Here is a 15920-nt window from a genome sequence, read left to right as displayed (position 1 = left end):
AGGAACGCCACGGCCGAGTGGTTGACTTTACCGACCGCAGTTTATTGGCCGTCACCGCCAGCCATTCGTCCTCCCACAACTCCATGCACTTCCTGTGGAGTGCAGCGATGACTGACTGCAAGGGGATAGGACACTGGACCACATCCTGCTCTCTGCAGGCCTCCTTGGCAACTCGATCGGCCTGTTCATTGCCCCATATGCCGACATGACCACGCGCCCAGCAGAAGGATACCTCTTTACCCCGCCGTTGGAGCAAGTACAGTTGGTCATACGAGGGTTGTTTTTTAAGCAAGGGCCGTTCGCGCGCATAGTCCCGTAGTTCGCGCGGACGCCACAACAAGCCACCGTGCCACTTGCCGGCATCCTTCCCGTTCACACTGATGCAAGTTGCAGCTCTGTAGCTGACGTGTACGCATCGCTGTGCTACTTTATAATGTTTACGATTATTGAATCGCCCGCCGCGTGTGAGATACAGTCAGTGATACGTTTTTTGACCGCGAGAAGCCTATCAGCTGCAGAAATTCATCGTCAGTTAACAGAAGTTTATGGCTTGAATGCAATGAGTGAAGGTAAAGTGCGTCAATGGGTTAGAGAGTTTAAAAATGGCCGTCAAAACGTCCATGACGAAGAACGCTCAGGCCGCCCTTCTGTGATCACTGATGATTTGGTGGCTGCAGTCGAAACAAAGATTCGTGAGGACAGAAGATTCACAATTTCTACTCTTTCTTTGGAATTTCCACAAGTTTCAAGATCGGTTTTGTACAAAATTGTGTCTGAAAACCTAAACTTTAAGAAACTGTGTTCTCGGTGGGTACCCAGACTCCTCACGGAGGACCACAAAGGGAAGAGATTTGCCACTTCATTGGACTTTTTGATTCGTTACGAGGAAGAAGGGGATGACATGTTGAGTCAAATTGTCACTGGAGATGAAACATGGGTATCCCATATCACTCCCGAAAGCAAGTGACAATCGATGGAATGGCGACACACAAACTCACCCGTCAAGGTCAAAGCCAAACAGACGCTGTCAAAGCGCAAGATTATGGCAACTGTGTTCTGGGACCGGCGCAGTGTTTTGCTAGTGGACTTTATGCCACGAGGAACGACAATCAACTCAGATGCCTACTGTGCAGCTCTAAAGAAGCTCCGCAGAGCAATTCAAAACAAAAGGTGCGGCATGCTGACAAAAGGAGTTTTGCTCCTGCACGATAACGCTAGGCTTCACACCTCTCAAAAGACTCGGGATTTGATTGATTTTTTTGGCTGGGAAGTTTTGGACCATGCACCCTACAGCCCCGACCTTGCTCCTAGCGATTTTCACCTTTTCCGGTACCTGAAACACCATCATGGCGGGCAGCGCTTCAATGACGACAATGAAGTGAAAGCGGCCGTGAACTCTTGGCTGTAGGAGCAGGCGGCCGAATTCTTTGAAGAGGGAATTAAAAACTTAGTTGTACGGTATGACAAGTGCTTAAATAAACAAGGCAACTATGTAGAAAAATAGGTAAAAGTGTGTAGAATCAGAAAATAAAAGCTTTTTTACAAAAGTATTTCTATCTTTTTTTAAAAAATAAAAACGGCCCTTACTTAAAAAACAACCCTCGTATATCAGCTGGATTATCTCCTCAGTCGGGTATAGGTTCTGCAGTGATTGTAAGGCACTAAGAGAATCGGAGCAGAGAAGAAATCGATCACCCCGAACACGATGCATCTGCTCCAGTGCCTTCAGGATCGCGTGGAGCTCCGCTGCGAAAACGGTATATTCAGCAGGGAGGCGAATCCGGGTAACATGATCAGGGAACACCACAGAACAGCCAAGGAAATGCTCCTATTTGGAGCCGTCAGTGTAAACGACAGTGAAACCGTGATGCACATCTAAAATGTTAAAAAACAGAGATTGGAATGTAAAATCTGGTGTGACATCTTGAAAGAGGGAGAGGGGGCAGTAACAGCACACTCTCCAATATTCTTACAAATCGAACTCTGTCACACGGAACACGTCTATACGCCAGTACCCTGCGTATCTCAACTACAAAAACTGATCGACACTTTCATTTGAAAATACTTTTTGCACACTCTCATTGTGACAAAATTTATTCACAGTGTAATGCGTTCGAATAAACCACTGGCTACCACTTTATGATGCTTCATTTACTTATAAAAATCGAATGCAGCACACCTTTTTCAAACTATGTCGTGTAGTTGCCTTTTAACACTAACTCATATACACAGAACGTTTTGTATCAGAACTTTCTTGTGAAGTTTTCGCGAAGTTCATGTTTCTTTGAACTGCTCACAATATCGCAGAAACTGCTGCTTAATAATGCATTTATCCATACAGTTAGTGAGATATTTGTTGTGTGCACTATGCTTCTTCTTCTTCCTTGTGGAGCAGACTTAAATCGCACTGCGCTTACCATCAAGCCCTTCCTTCTGCAATATGCAGTCCATCAACTTAAAAATAAAAATAGAGTCTGTGGTGAAAGCCTGCCGCCTTTTACTTCTGGGACCGATCCGCGGTAAACATTTTATTGCAGTCTGTATGGACCTGTGCCCATCCTGGAGGGTTTGAAACATGGAAAATTTCTCACCTCTGTCCGGTATTGAATCCGTGACCTCTGGGGCCAGAGTTTTGGTGCTTTACTTGTTTTTTATTAAGAAAATGGAATTAATTAGGACAAGCACAACAGTAGTATCTGAATATTAATGAAGGAAAGGTAACGCAATTTACTAAAAGCAGTCAACAGTTGTCACTGCAGCTTCAGGCAGGCGGATTCTAGATGGGCAAGGATCGAACCCCGAGGCTCGGCTATGATGCCTCGCCCACCCCCACACCCACACTCACTCGTCACTGATCTGCTACTCACATGGCATTTTTATTTTTATGTTTTTTTCGTGAAAACAATAGCAACAAAGCAAAAGAAAGAAATGCAAAGCAAAAACAGAGACATGGAAACAGAGGCACAGTGAGTGCAGAAGCTGTTGCCGGAACATTCCAACGCCATGTCCCTGAAAAGTTGGCAAAGAGTTCTCGGAATCAGGGCAGTTGGAAGCGGGAACAGTAAGCCTTGTAAACGGTCATGCGCGAACGTCTTTTATATCTCCTGTAGCGGGGCATTTTCTGTGTGAGTGTTCCAATGCTGTTGCATATGCCCGAAGACTGACGCCTTCTTTACAAAATCATGACTTATAAAGTCAAAACTGTTGCCTCCTTGAGTCTCTGGTTCTCGATGCACACGTTTTGCTTCGTGACTGACGCTAGCGGTCAATGTGTGACGTCACTTCGGAGCGCGAAATACATACAAGATCACCCGTGATCCATATAGATACTCCTTCTTGCTCATTAATGTTGCGATGATTCCTAGCCCTTAATACTAATGGCATTGTGATTGTATAAGGATTTACCCATATCTCTATTACATACCTCCCCAATCTGAAAGGTCCAATATGCTATCACGTCCCTACTGTTAAAGGTCTCAAGTCCTGGAACTGTTTTTACTTTCTCACCATTATAGTGCACTACTGCAATAGTTAACCAACCATTACCACACTGAGCAGCATCAACTTTGGTAAAAGTAAAATTAACTACACACACACAAAACAGCTCTAGGACTTGAGACCTTTAATTGTAAGGATGTGACAGCATATCGGACCTTACAGACTGGGGAGGTATATAGTAGAGATATAGGTAAATCCTATTATACATCCACAATGCCATTACTATTAAGGATCAGGAATCATCGTAAGATTAATGGGCAAGGAGAAGTATGTATATGGATCAAGGATGATCTTGGATATAAGAATGTTAAAATTGTTGGTGGTGTTACCCAATATTATAGAAATTAAATAAAATTTCTCTCGTCGGGTTTTGTACAACAAGAACTAAGGGCTTAAGGAGGCAACAGTTTTGTCTATGTAAGTCATGGTTTTGTAAAGAAGGCGTCAGTCTTCGGGCATTCGCACGTGAACAGCATTGGACCGTTCACACAGAAAATGCCCCGCTACAGGAGATGCAGAATATTTTCACGCATGACCGTTTACAAGGCTATCGACGATTTGGAGATTACAACAGCTAATGCAGTTGGTGTCCAAGTTATACTGCAGGGTCCCTCCGAGTTTAGTGGATGTGTATTGAATTTTAGTTTTACCAAAGGTGATGCTGCTCAGTGTGGTAATGGTTGGTTAACTATTAACTAAAAAGCCAAATGATAATCATCTCTCTCACCAATAACGACGTAATGTACATAGTGGCCATTCAACCATAGGATCGTATTAGTCTTTGTCCTCAGGAAAAAAGAAGTAAACAGCCGCAGAATTATATCAGTGGAATATGTAGATTCAACAGACAGAGTGAGGAAAGCCAACTGCTTCCTGAGCCAGGACCAGTTTGCTAGGTAACCACGACAAGTAAACCGGTACTGCAAAGTTTCTAGGAACGCGCACGTACTGCATTTATCTGTGTCACTAATCCTGATAGGATATAGACCCTCGTTGGTGGAAATAAAGTTGTTGACCATCCTGTATCAGGAAAAGACCACTGCCATCGAAAGAACAGGAAGGCTGATGTTGCTCGACTCAATTTTCTAGGATACTCACGGTGATAATAGTTCAACGGCATTGCGGCAGGGAATTCCTTCACAGTGGCCAACAAGAAATTGGTCGTGAGCAACGGCCGCTGCAAAGTGTCAGCCACCAGATAGCTCACAGGTAGGTAAAATTCACGAATGTGTCTCAGTTTAAAATTCACACAACCAACATAGACACGGGGAAAAAGAGTCGCTGGACGCATTAAGATGAATAACCGAGACCTAAAGATATATAATTCCTGAATGATCGTCAATACTATGTGCCGAACATATAAGATGGACGCCTTACTCTTAATGTCAGAAAGGCCCAATCCGCCGAGGTAATGTGGCTTCGTCACAGTCTCGTATCGTAATGTGAAGACCGGACGCTTCCATAAAAAGCGACCAGACACCTACTTAGGTTTCTTATCAGTCAGGGAGGGTTCAAGTGGCTGTGAGCACTATGGGACTTAACTTCTGAGGTCATCAGTCCTCTAGAACTTAGAACTACTCAAACCTTACTAACCTGAGGACATCACACACATCCATGCCCGAGGCAGGATTCGAATCTGCAACCCTAGCACTCGCGCGGTTCCGGACTGAAGCGCCTAGAACCGCTCGTTCACCGCGGCCGGCAGTCAGAGAGGGAAGCGGGAAAAGCATTGCTATGTAAAATGCCTTACGCAACACGTAAGTATCCAAAATTCGTACCTTCTGAAGAAGGGTAAGAGAACGTCGTTCATGTTGCATTGCTGCCTCCTGGATTTTATCAGTAGCCGATTTCCAATTGAGAGTCGACGTTTCGAGCGGACAACAATCAATAAAACCTCCCAGTGCTGTGCATCGAACCACAGCTGTGGTCCACGTGATTACTGCTCCATCGAAATCCTGTAAAGTAAGAAGTTTACTTCGCCCTCGTTGATCCGCGGCCGGTCGGAGTGGCCGAGCGGTTCTAGGCGCTACAGTCTGGAACCGCGCGTCCGCTACAGTCGAAGGTTCGAATCCTGCCTCGGGCATGGATGTGTGTGATGTCGTTAGGTTAGTTAGGTTTAAGTAGTTCTAATTTCTAGGGGACTGATGACCTCAGAAGTTAAATCCCATAGTTCTCAGAGCCATTTGAACCATTTGATTCGCGTTCCCGAGGCATGGCAATAATCTTCATCAGAGGTATCTATACACGTCAACGGAGTAAACACATCACATCATCGGCATACACGCAACTGCGAAGGTCCTCCCAGAAAGCATCCAAACCTGTAGCTGGGACAGAACCTTCAGAAGCAGCGGCTCGACAGCTAATAAGATAATCAAAGACATCGAGTGCGGGCTCCCCTGTGGCACTCCCGATGGATGGTAATAGAGGACATCAGCTGCCCATTGACAACTACCGAAGCTGCAATGTCAGTGAACAAGTTCGATAACACCCTAAGAGCCTCAACAGTAAGCCCATCCATCCCCAAAATCAGAAGCAGGAATACATAATTCACACGATGGAAAGCCTTTCAAAATCAAAAAAGGCAAATGAACAATGGACAGAAGTAACAGCAGCAACCGAAAGCACATCACGGTATTCGGCCGCAAGGGCAAAAATAGAGCGAGCGTGAAGACAGCTCTGATACTCGCCGACGACAGATCCCGGCATGGCAGACATCCTGCGAATTGGCTCTGAGCACTATGGGACTTAACATCTATGGTCATCAGTCCCCTAGAACTCAGAAATACTTAAACCTAACTAACCTAAGAACATCACACAAAACCCAGTCATCAGGAGGCAGAGAAAATCCCTGAACCCGCCGGGAATCGAACATGGGAACCCGGGCGCGGGAAGTGAGAACGATACCGCACGACCAAGAGCTGCGGTCCCCTGCGAATTACCGCCCTCATCGCTGTCTTGTAATTAGAATTCAGTAACGTGAGAGGACGAAAATTACCAACAGTAGTGCGACTAAGATGTTTAGGTTTCAACTCACTTTTCTCCACCGTGAATGGAGCGGTCCCAACTACCCCCATCCCCCGCCCCCCTTTTCACCACCTTCAACATGGATGTAAATGTGATGCCGAAGAGGGGACAAAAACTCTCGTAAAATTGCTTGGGAAGCCCATCCATGCATGTCGATTTGTGAGAAGTAGAAGTAACAATAAGATCGTATACTTCATCTGGTTGCAAGGTGGCCAAGAATTCGGCGATTGGCTACTTAGAGTCCCAATAGCCGGGTCGAAGGAAAAGTCTCTAGGTGTATCCACGTCGTAAAGCTGCACGTAGTACTGATGTGCACTGAGGAGACAAAAGTTACGGGATAGCGATAGTCACATATAAAGATGGCGGTAGCATCTCGTACACAAAGTATAAAAGGGCAGCTCATTGGCGGAGCTCTCATTTGTACTCTGGTGATAAATGAGAAATGGTTTCCTACGTGATTACGGCCGCACGATGGGAATTAACAGACTTTGAATGCGGAATGGTAGCTGGTGTTAGGCTCATGGGGCTTTCGATTTCGGATATCGTTAGGGGATTCAGTATTCCAAGATCCACATTGTCAAGAGTCTGCAACACAGTGGCCGATGGCCTCCACCTATCGATCGAGAGCAGCGGCGCTTGCGTGGAGTTGTCAGTGCTATAGTTGAATTCCTTTATCTTGGCGGCTCGCGCATGCCCGCCCAGACGCGGGAGATTGCTGCGTTGCCAGTTGCACACTACGCACGCGCCAAGAGAAGCAGCGCCATAGTATAGTATAGTTCGCATGCTTACGTTTAAGGGGGAGCGCGCAGTTTATGAAGTAAAGCCACCACGGCCGCATTAACCCTTTCGCCGCTACAGAGACGTGCTCCCCGCATTCCGCGCTGTGCGCGATTTTGTCACTGCACTTCTCGCCTGTGCTGACACATGGTGTTTCCGACTGCTTTGACACACTTATCATTCGATTCCACAAAAACTATTTGGCCCAAAAATTAGATTTTTACACATCTTCTTGACTGATACCTTCCCCCCACTTCTTTTGACTGACTGAAGTGCTTTAAAATAAAGCCAAACGCGCCCGGTGTAAATAAAACTTTTATTGCAGTCGCGAAAGACGGAATATTTCTCAATGTTACATAGGACACCTATGTGGTACTTAAATTAAATGAGATATTGTTATACACTAAATTTTATATGAAATTTAGGTACCTTGTCCACATTTCATTCTCAACATTGTGGCAACTAAAATCGACCATACGGAAAGTATATGCTATGGACTTTTACCTCTGCAAACTCTTCAAAATTTCGTGCAATGGTTTACTACATTTAATGCTGCACAATAACTAGGTTGAACATCGAAACAAAATTAAGTCATTTATGGGGGGAAGGTATCAGTCAAGAAGATATGTAAAAATCTAATTTTTAGGCCAAATAGTTTTTGTGAAATCGAATGATAAGTGTGTCAAAGCAGTGGGAACACCATGTGTCTGCACAGGCGAGCAGTGCAGTGATGACAAAATCGCGCACAGCGCGGAATGCGGGGAGCACGTGACTGCAACAACGAAAGGGTTAATGAAGAGACAAAGCACTAGAAATTTCAAAAAATTGCATTCAAACGAATAAAATTCGTGTAGTAAGACACTTCGATATTCTTTTTAAATAAAGAAAATTTTTAGCATTGCACAAGCTTTGAACTCTTTATCTTTCACTTACGTACCCAACGCCTTAACCGTTACACCAGCGTAGCTCATCCTGTAATATCCCTCCATAAGGACTCTAACAGGTCACGCAAAATTCTGACAGACATTTTTGGTATGCCTATGAATTACTCGCACCTCGTCGAAGTACAATAGGAATTAACAATTACCGCTGTTCTTTATTGCGAAAAAGCGGTTCGTGAAATTGATACAAACACCTTTCCTTGCTATCGCCTGAATTAAGAGTCTTATTGCTTGTTTGGTTTAATTAATTGATAGAAAATGAAGCAATTGGTATAAAGAATGGTTTTTCCAAACTTTCAAGAAACAAAGTCTGCTATCAAGACATTGCTTTTGATCTATTACTTTATTTATGACTGAACGTTTCTAACACTGAAGGCACTCGTCCGTGCTCTGCACTGCAGTCGAGATGTGGCAACGTCGTTCTCTGTTCATTGGCTGACTGTGTTTTGTGACGTCAGATGCGCAGAACGAACCTAAACTCGGCCGGCAACATAAATGACGCGCACTTTAACAGTCAAGCAACATTGCGAGAAATAACCGCAGAAATCAATGTGTGACCTACGACGAACGTATCCGTTAGGCCAGACCTGTGAAATTTCGCATCAGTGGCCTATGACAGTAAACAACCAATGCGAGTGCCTTTGCTAACAGCATGACATCGCCTCTCCTGGGCTCGTGGCCATATCAGTTGGACTCTATACCCTGACCATATGAGTCTCGATATCAGTTGGTAAGAGTTGATGGTAGGGTTCGAGTGTGGGGCAGACCCCACGAAGCCATCGACCAAAGTTGTCAACAAGGCACTGTGCAAGCTGGTGGTCGCTTCATGAGGGTGTGGGCTGTGTTTACATGGATTGTAAAGGATCACTGACTGAAAATGATTATGTTCAGCTACATGGAGACTAATTGCAGCCATTCATGGACTTCATGTTCCCAAAAAATGATGGAATTTTTATGGATGACAATGCACCAGGTCACTGAGCCACAGTTGTTCTCGATCGGTTTGAAGAACATTCTGGACAGTTCGAGAGAATGATTTGGCCACCCATATCGTCCGAGAAGAACCCCATTCAACATTTATGGGACGTAATCGAGAGGTCAGTTCGTGCACAAAATCCTGCACCGGCAACACTTCCGCAATTATGGACAGCTAAAGAGGCAGCATGGCTCAATATTTCCGCAGAGGAGACTTCCAGCGACTTGTGAGTCCATGTCATGACGAGTTGCTGAACTTTGCCATGCAAAAGGAGGTCCGAGACGATAATAGGAAGTATCGCATGACTTTTGTTACCTCAATGTGAGACATGAACTACATCAAGTTGCGATACCAGCTGACGGTTGTCAGCTGCTGTAAGAAACTTAATGCAAGAGCGATGCCAGATTGGTGTTGAAGCAGTTAGTTTGTCCGCCATTAGTGATCGGGATGTCGATCGCACCCGTAATCCTTCCAGCTGTCGCTCTTTTGTATCCCGTCTGGGAGGCGGCGCGTGGGTGAGGAACAGGAAAAGGTAATACAAGTCGGTACTGCGAGAAAACGGTTTACTGGTGCAAAAACAAGGCGATAAACGATTACATAACTTTGAACGTAGGTGCGATGCTGATGCGAAGTCTCCTGACTCGTTGCACCTGATCAAATGGGCTGAAGCAGTAGCGGAGCTCGTAGACCTCGACAGCACCGGCTAGAGGGCGCTGTCGGCTGTGTCTCTATAATGCCAACTTGAGAAACTATTCTGTGGCATCGTTGCTGTCGATACCACAGCTGCTTCAACTACAACAACTTTGCTTTAATACAACGTATATCTGCAATACGCAGGGGGCGCGATCCACATCATCATACAAGTCACGCAAGAGAGGATAACAAAATTCATGAATTCTCCGAATTCTCATGATCAGAGATTAACGGAGCTTCGGTTTAGCCAGGGCAATCCACCATACAATAGTGGTAGAATACATCCCAGAGGATCGTAGACTGTTCTCCCACACAAAGTGTTTCACATCATCGAGAGAAGTATCTTTCAAGTGAGCGACATTTAACATCAATGAGGACTGGAATAGTTTCACAGGTTTTCTGATTAAGTTGTAGAGTAGTGGTCAAAGCACAGTGAGCAGAAAAGCTAGCAGGGTTAACGTCGACTGCAAGAATGCGATTGAGCATCCAATCCGATAAGATAAATCGGTCAATCCTGCTACTAGAATCTGCAGTAAAATACTCAAATTTAACTAGCGTCGGATGTTAACACTCCCAAACATCTTTCAAGTGCATGGAGCGTATCAACTCGTTTAGATCTCGACAACATCTAAAACGGGGAAACTGTTCAACAGGACGCAGAACACAATTAAAATCACCACCCAACCATAGATCCCGAGGACTTCTACGTAAAGGATAAATAATATCCTCTTTATAAAACGGTGTACTGTTCGACCAGAACCAAACGGAGCATATAAGTCAACCAAGGTGAGTTCGAAAAGTCTACAGCATATCCCTCTGCACCTCTTTCTCTGCAATGGGAATGCCTTCCCAAAGTGTAAGCCAGTTCCCGCTAAAAATTCGGCTGCCACAGGGAGGAGGAAACTGAAAAACAGAACTTCTCGCAGGAGTACAGGAGTCATATATAAACTGATGCAGTGGAGCTAGACGCAGCTCTGGTTCCACTCGGTTAATATTTAGCCATCAATCAAAAGAGAAAAAAAATAGCTACAGAGCAGCATGACTATTCCACTAGCCGCCCGTCACAGTCCATCGCGGAATCCAATCACGAAGCCGGCCGTGGTGGCCGAACGGTTCTAGGCGCTTCAGTCCGGAACCGCGCGACAGCTACGGTCGCAGGTTCGAATCCTGCCTTGGGCATGTATGTGTGTGACGTCCTTAGGTTATTTAGGTTTAAGTAGTTTTAAGTTCTAGGGGGCTGATGACCTCAGATGTTAAGTCCTATAGTGCTCAGAGCCATTTGAACCAATCACGAATCTGAGAGCGGGGTGCTGGTACGTGCCCCAACTGAATCTATACACTTGGTCGTTTTGCGGTCCACTGCACGGTCCAGCTGTACGCGTTGTCTCCTCCGGCTGTGAGGCATAATAGCCACTGCATAATAGCAGTCGGCGGCGTCGGCGAATCTCGTAGCAAATCCATAGCAATCTGTGACGTCCCAGGGTCAGAGGCCTGCACCACGGAAGGATCACTCTGCAACGCATGCCGGCTTTATAAGGGAGAGCAATCAGAATGGACCTCAGAGAGAGCGGGAGACAACTCTGGGGTAGCAAATTCCGCAATGAGAGGCGGCCCACCACCATCCCCATCGTCGAGAGCAGACGAAGGAACAGGAGGACATCGCTGTATTACCAAATGCACTTGTGGTGGAGGCTGCGAAGGAAACGACTCTGACCCACACTCACTCGATGGCGGTTCCATAGAAACCACCCTCGCAGCAGCAAGAATACCAGGGACTGCTTCCCTTGGGTATAAGGGGTAGACTCTACCCAAAGACCATCCTCACCTGCAAGTGGTGCATCCTGCTTTAGACTGACGAGCCTCTGGCGATCGAGTGACTCCCGGGATAAGGAGTCTCTCTCTTTCCGACGGCGGATTGAGGTTAGGCCAGTCTTTTGCCCTGGAATTCGGAAACTGGCTCTAAACATGGAGGAAACATGAAGGTGGTCAACCGTAAAAGGATGTAGAACGCACTGGACAAATACTACATTAAAGGCCTTATGGCATGTTCTGGTAATCATCATGGCTATGCTTGTGGCGAAATTAGCATCCGGAGTAAGTTTCTCAATCGGATCTCTAGGAGGAGCAGTTTTGAGTACAGACATGAAGAAAATCAAATGGCAGGAAAAAATAAAAGCGGCAATCTGGAATGTAAAGTCAATGAGTCAATGAGGGAAAATACGCAATACAGTTCAAGAAATCGATAGGATGGGAATAGAGATACCTGGAGTTAGCGAAATGCGATGGCCAAACATATGAGATATTGACATAAATGGACATAGGGTGCTATACTCAGGGAGAGCAGACGGAAAGCATGCGCATGGAGTCGGTGTAAGACTATCAGCTAAACAAGAAAGATGTCTCGAAGTTTCATACCTGTAAGAGCCCGTATAATGTTACTGCAGCTGGGAAGTAGCCCTAGTGACATAAATATAATACAAGTATATACCCCTACAATGGACAAGGCAAAAGAAGATATAGAAGATTTTTATGATAACATAAATGTAATTTTGAGAAAACTTAACAAACGTGAGTTGACAATATTGTGATGGGGGGTTTTAATTCCAAAATAAGGGAAGACAGAACATCAGACAAGATAGGACCATTTGGTCTAGTAGAGAGGAATTCTAGGGAGGGATGATTTTGAAAATTTTGAGGTGTGAAATGATCAGCTGATTATGAATACCTGGTTTAAATTCCCACCTAGAAGATTGTATACATGGAAGTCTCCAGTGGACAGACCTGACAAATGTGTGAGAAACCAGATTCATTTGATACTAGTAAATAAACGTTTCTGGAACAGTTGCAGATCTATAAAAACATACCCAGGAGCAGACGCAAACTCTGATCACACATCACTTGTAAGAGTTTTTAAATTTAGAATGAAGAGAAAGAAATAGCAGATCTACAATTTGAGGAAAATGAAGGCCAAATAGTGAAACAGAATATACAAACAAAACTCAATTGACGATTAAGACAGAAGCCATCACACTAACAATATCAATTTAGAATTGAAAAAACTACAGAATGTTGTACAGCAAATAAAAGTACATGAAACCAGAGAGAAAGAAGAGGATGTCTTGGATGATGGATGAGATACTGAATCTAATGGAGGATAGGAGATCAAATAAGGGAAACCCAAAGGAATACAGGAAGATAAATATGAACATTAGAAGAAACATAAGGGAGGCAAAAGAAAATGAAAAAGTGGAGCAATGCGAGGAAACAGAGTTTTATCAAAGAAATTTGATTGGTCCAATGTACACAAGAAAGTCAAAGAAATAACAGGGAAATATAGGAAGAGCATCAGTGAAAAACTAGTAAATTAAGCAGGGAACTTGATGATGGAATTAGAAGACAAGAAAAAGACATGGAAGAAATATAGAAAATTTATTTCATGACACTAGATTTTCTTTTAATTCAAGTACAAATGAAACAAGTGGTACAGATGTACTAGAAGTAGAGGTTCAAACAGCCATCAATTAGATGAAGAATGGGAAGGCTGCGGGACCAGATAAAGTAGAGACAGAGTTCTTAAAATTGATGGATAAAAATCATGTAAAATGGTGAACCCAAATTTTCAATAAAATTTATGTATCTGGAAACTTTCCATTGGAGTAGCTGAAATCAGAGTTCATCACTCTGCCCAAAAAGCCAAATGCAAAACAATGCTGATATTATCGCACGATAAGCTTAGCAAGCCATATCTTGAAATTGTTTTTGAGGGTGATACACAGAAGAATATATAAACTATGTGAGGAACAGATAGCCCTTAATTAGTTTGGGTTCGTTAATGCCGTGGGTATGACAGGAGCCTCGTCCAGTAAACAAATATTGTTTCGGAGATGTAAATAAAAATGTATTTACTTGCCTATTAGTTTACCACAAGGCTTTTGATAGAGAAAAACTCGATAAATTGATAGAGATTTTGAAAAATGTTGGAATGGAGGAAAGAGATCTGCGAACCATCAAGAATCTTTACTAGAATCAAACAGTGGTGTTGCGTATTGATGGAGAACACACTGAAGTAGCCAAAATTATCAGGAGAGTAAGACAGGGCTGCAACTTGTCACCCACACTATTCAATATATGCTCAGAATTCATATTTAGAGAAACCCTGGAAGAAGTAGAAGAAGGAATTTTGATAAATGGAATAAGATTAAACAACATTCGATATGCTGATGATACTATTGTATTTTATGACACTATTGAAGCGTTACAATTATTAATGGATAGAATTGTAAGAGTCAGCAGTCAGTATGGGCTTGAAATAAACACCACAAAGACAAAACTCATGGTCGTAAGTAAGGAGAATATTACAGGATTTAACTTAGTCATAAACCAAAGTACTACAGAAAGGGTAAAACAATATACACACCTTGGAAATATAATAAATAAAAATTGGGATAACTCGAAAGAAATCAAGATTCGCATAGGGAAAGCAAGAAGTGTGTTTCAGAAAATGAGTGCTGTCTTCAAAAGCCATAATCTAATTCTAAGAAAAAAAGTCAGACTTCTATACTGCTATGTATATTCTGTCCTCCTATATGGGGGTAAGGACATGGACCTTAAATAAAAACTCGAAGAAGAAGCTGGAGGCCTCTGAATTGTGGCTTTATAGGTGGATCCTGAGAATACTTTGGACCCAGAGAGAGACAAATGTAGAAGTTTTGAGAAGAATCAAGATAGAGGAATCTCGAAAGTTGCAATATCTAGGACATTTCATGCGTAATACAAATAGATATGATTTGCTACAAAGAGTACTTCAAGGGAAAATCAACAGCAAAAGAGGTCCTGGAAGAAGACAAATATCTTGGTCTGACGACCTTAGATGCTGGTTCAATATGTCTTCAACAGAACTATTCCGTGTTGCTACCAACAAGAGAAGAATAGTCATCATGATAGCCAACATCCGAACTGGATGGACACCGAGAGAAGAAGCCTCCCTGATTTCCTCTTCGTCAGGGCTATGTGGTACCACACTACTTGCAGGAGTGACAGACAGACACGGCTCAGTGGAAGATGGGACAAGAGAACGCAAATCTACATCCTCACCATCCTGAGTGCGGCGCCGATAATTATGAACCGCGTGCGCTGCTGTCCAAGCAGTAGCAGGAGCGGGGTAAGGATTTTCTTTCGGAAAATCGCCCACAGTGATAGTGGAAACTGTCGCATAACAACCAGAACCGAAGGAGTTCTTTACCAGGGGGACAAGGTCAGCAACTGTTAAATTGCGGCGCTGTTCCAAGAAAGATTATAAAAGTAAAACTCTACAGGGACAATTGGTTCGAAGACGGTATCTTTCGTTGCATAGAAAACACCTGTCTGCTGTACGTAATATGGAAACAATATCTACAAACCTTCAATGACATGGAATGTTCTTTTTGATTTGCATTTCCACCCAATTTATGCCGCTGTAAGATTGGAGTCTGCGTTGACTTGACCAGCATTCACGGCAAATACGTCTCACGGCACCACTTTGCGACAAAATTTCCTTACGATAAATATCCTCTACTCCATTTGGAAGACTGAATATTCGGACGTTGGTATATTCAATGTCCGCATTCGCAAGGAGCACTTACTGATCGAACCATCTCTAGGTCGGAACAGAACCTGACTGCCATGCTGTAACAGGAACTTCTCTACTCGAAAGTGATCCACGAATTTCACGAAGAACACGTAAATCGCAATGTAAAGTCAGGCGCCGGCCGCGGTGGCCGAGCGGTTCTAGGCGATTCAGTCCGGAACCGTGCGACTGCTACGGTCGCAGGTTCGAATCCTGCCTCGGGCATGGACGTGTGTGATGTCCTTAGGTTAGTTAGGTTTAAATAGTTCTAGGTTCTAGGGGACTGATGACCTCAGGTGTTAAGTCCCATAGTGCTCAGAGCCGTTTGAACCGTTTGAGCCGTCAAGTTAGGCGGTATGCACTTGGGCCGAGGTAACATGAAAAGTATCAACTAATCAGTCATAGA

Source organism: Schistocerca piceifrons, chromosome X, assembly GCF_021461385.2.
Source record: "Schistocerca piceifrons isolate TAMUIC-IGC-003096 chromosome X, iqSchPice1.1, whole genome shotgun sequence".
NCBI classification, from domain to species: domain Eukaryota; kingdom Metazoa; phylum Arthropoda; class Insecta; order Orthoptera; family Acrididae; genus Schistocerca; species Schistocerca piceifrons.
Note: the sequence above shows the minus strand (reverse complement) of the source record.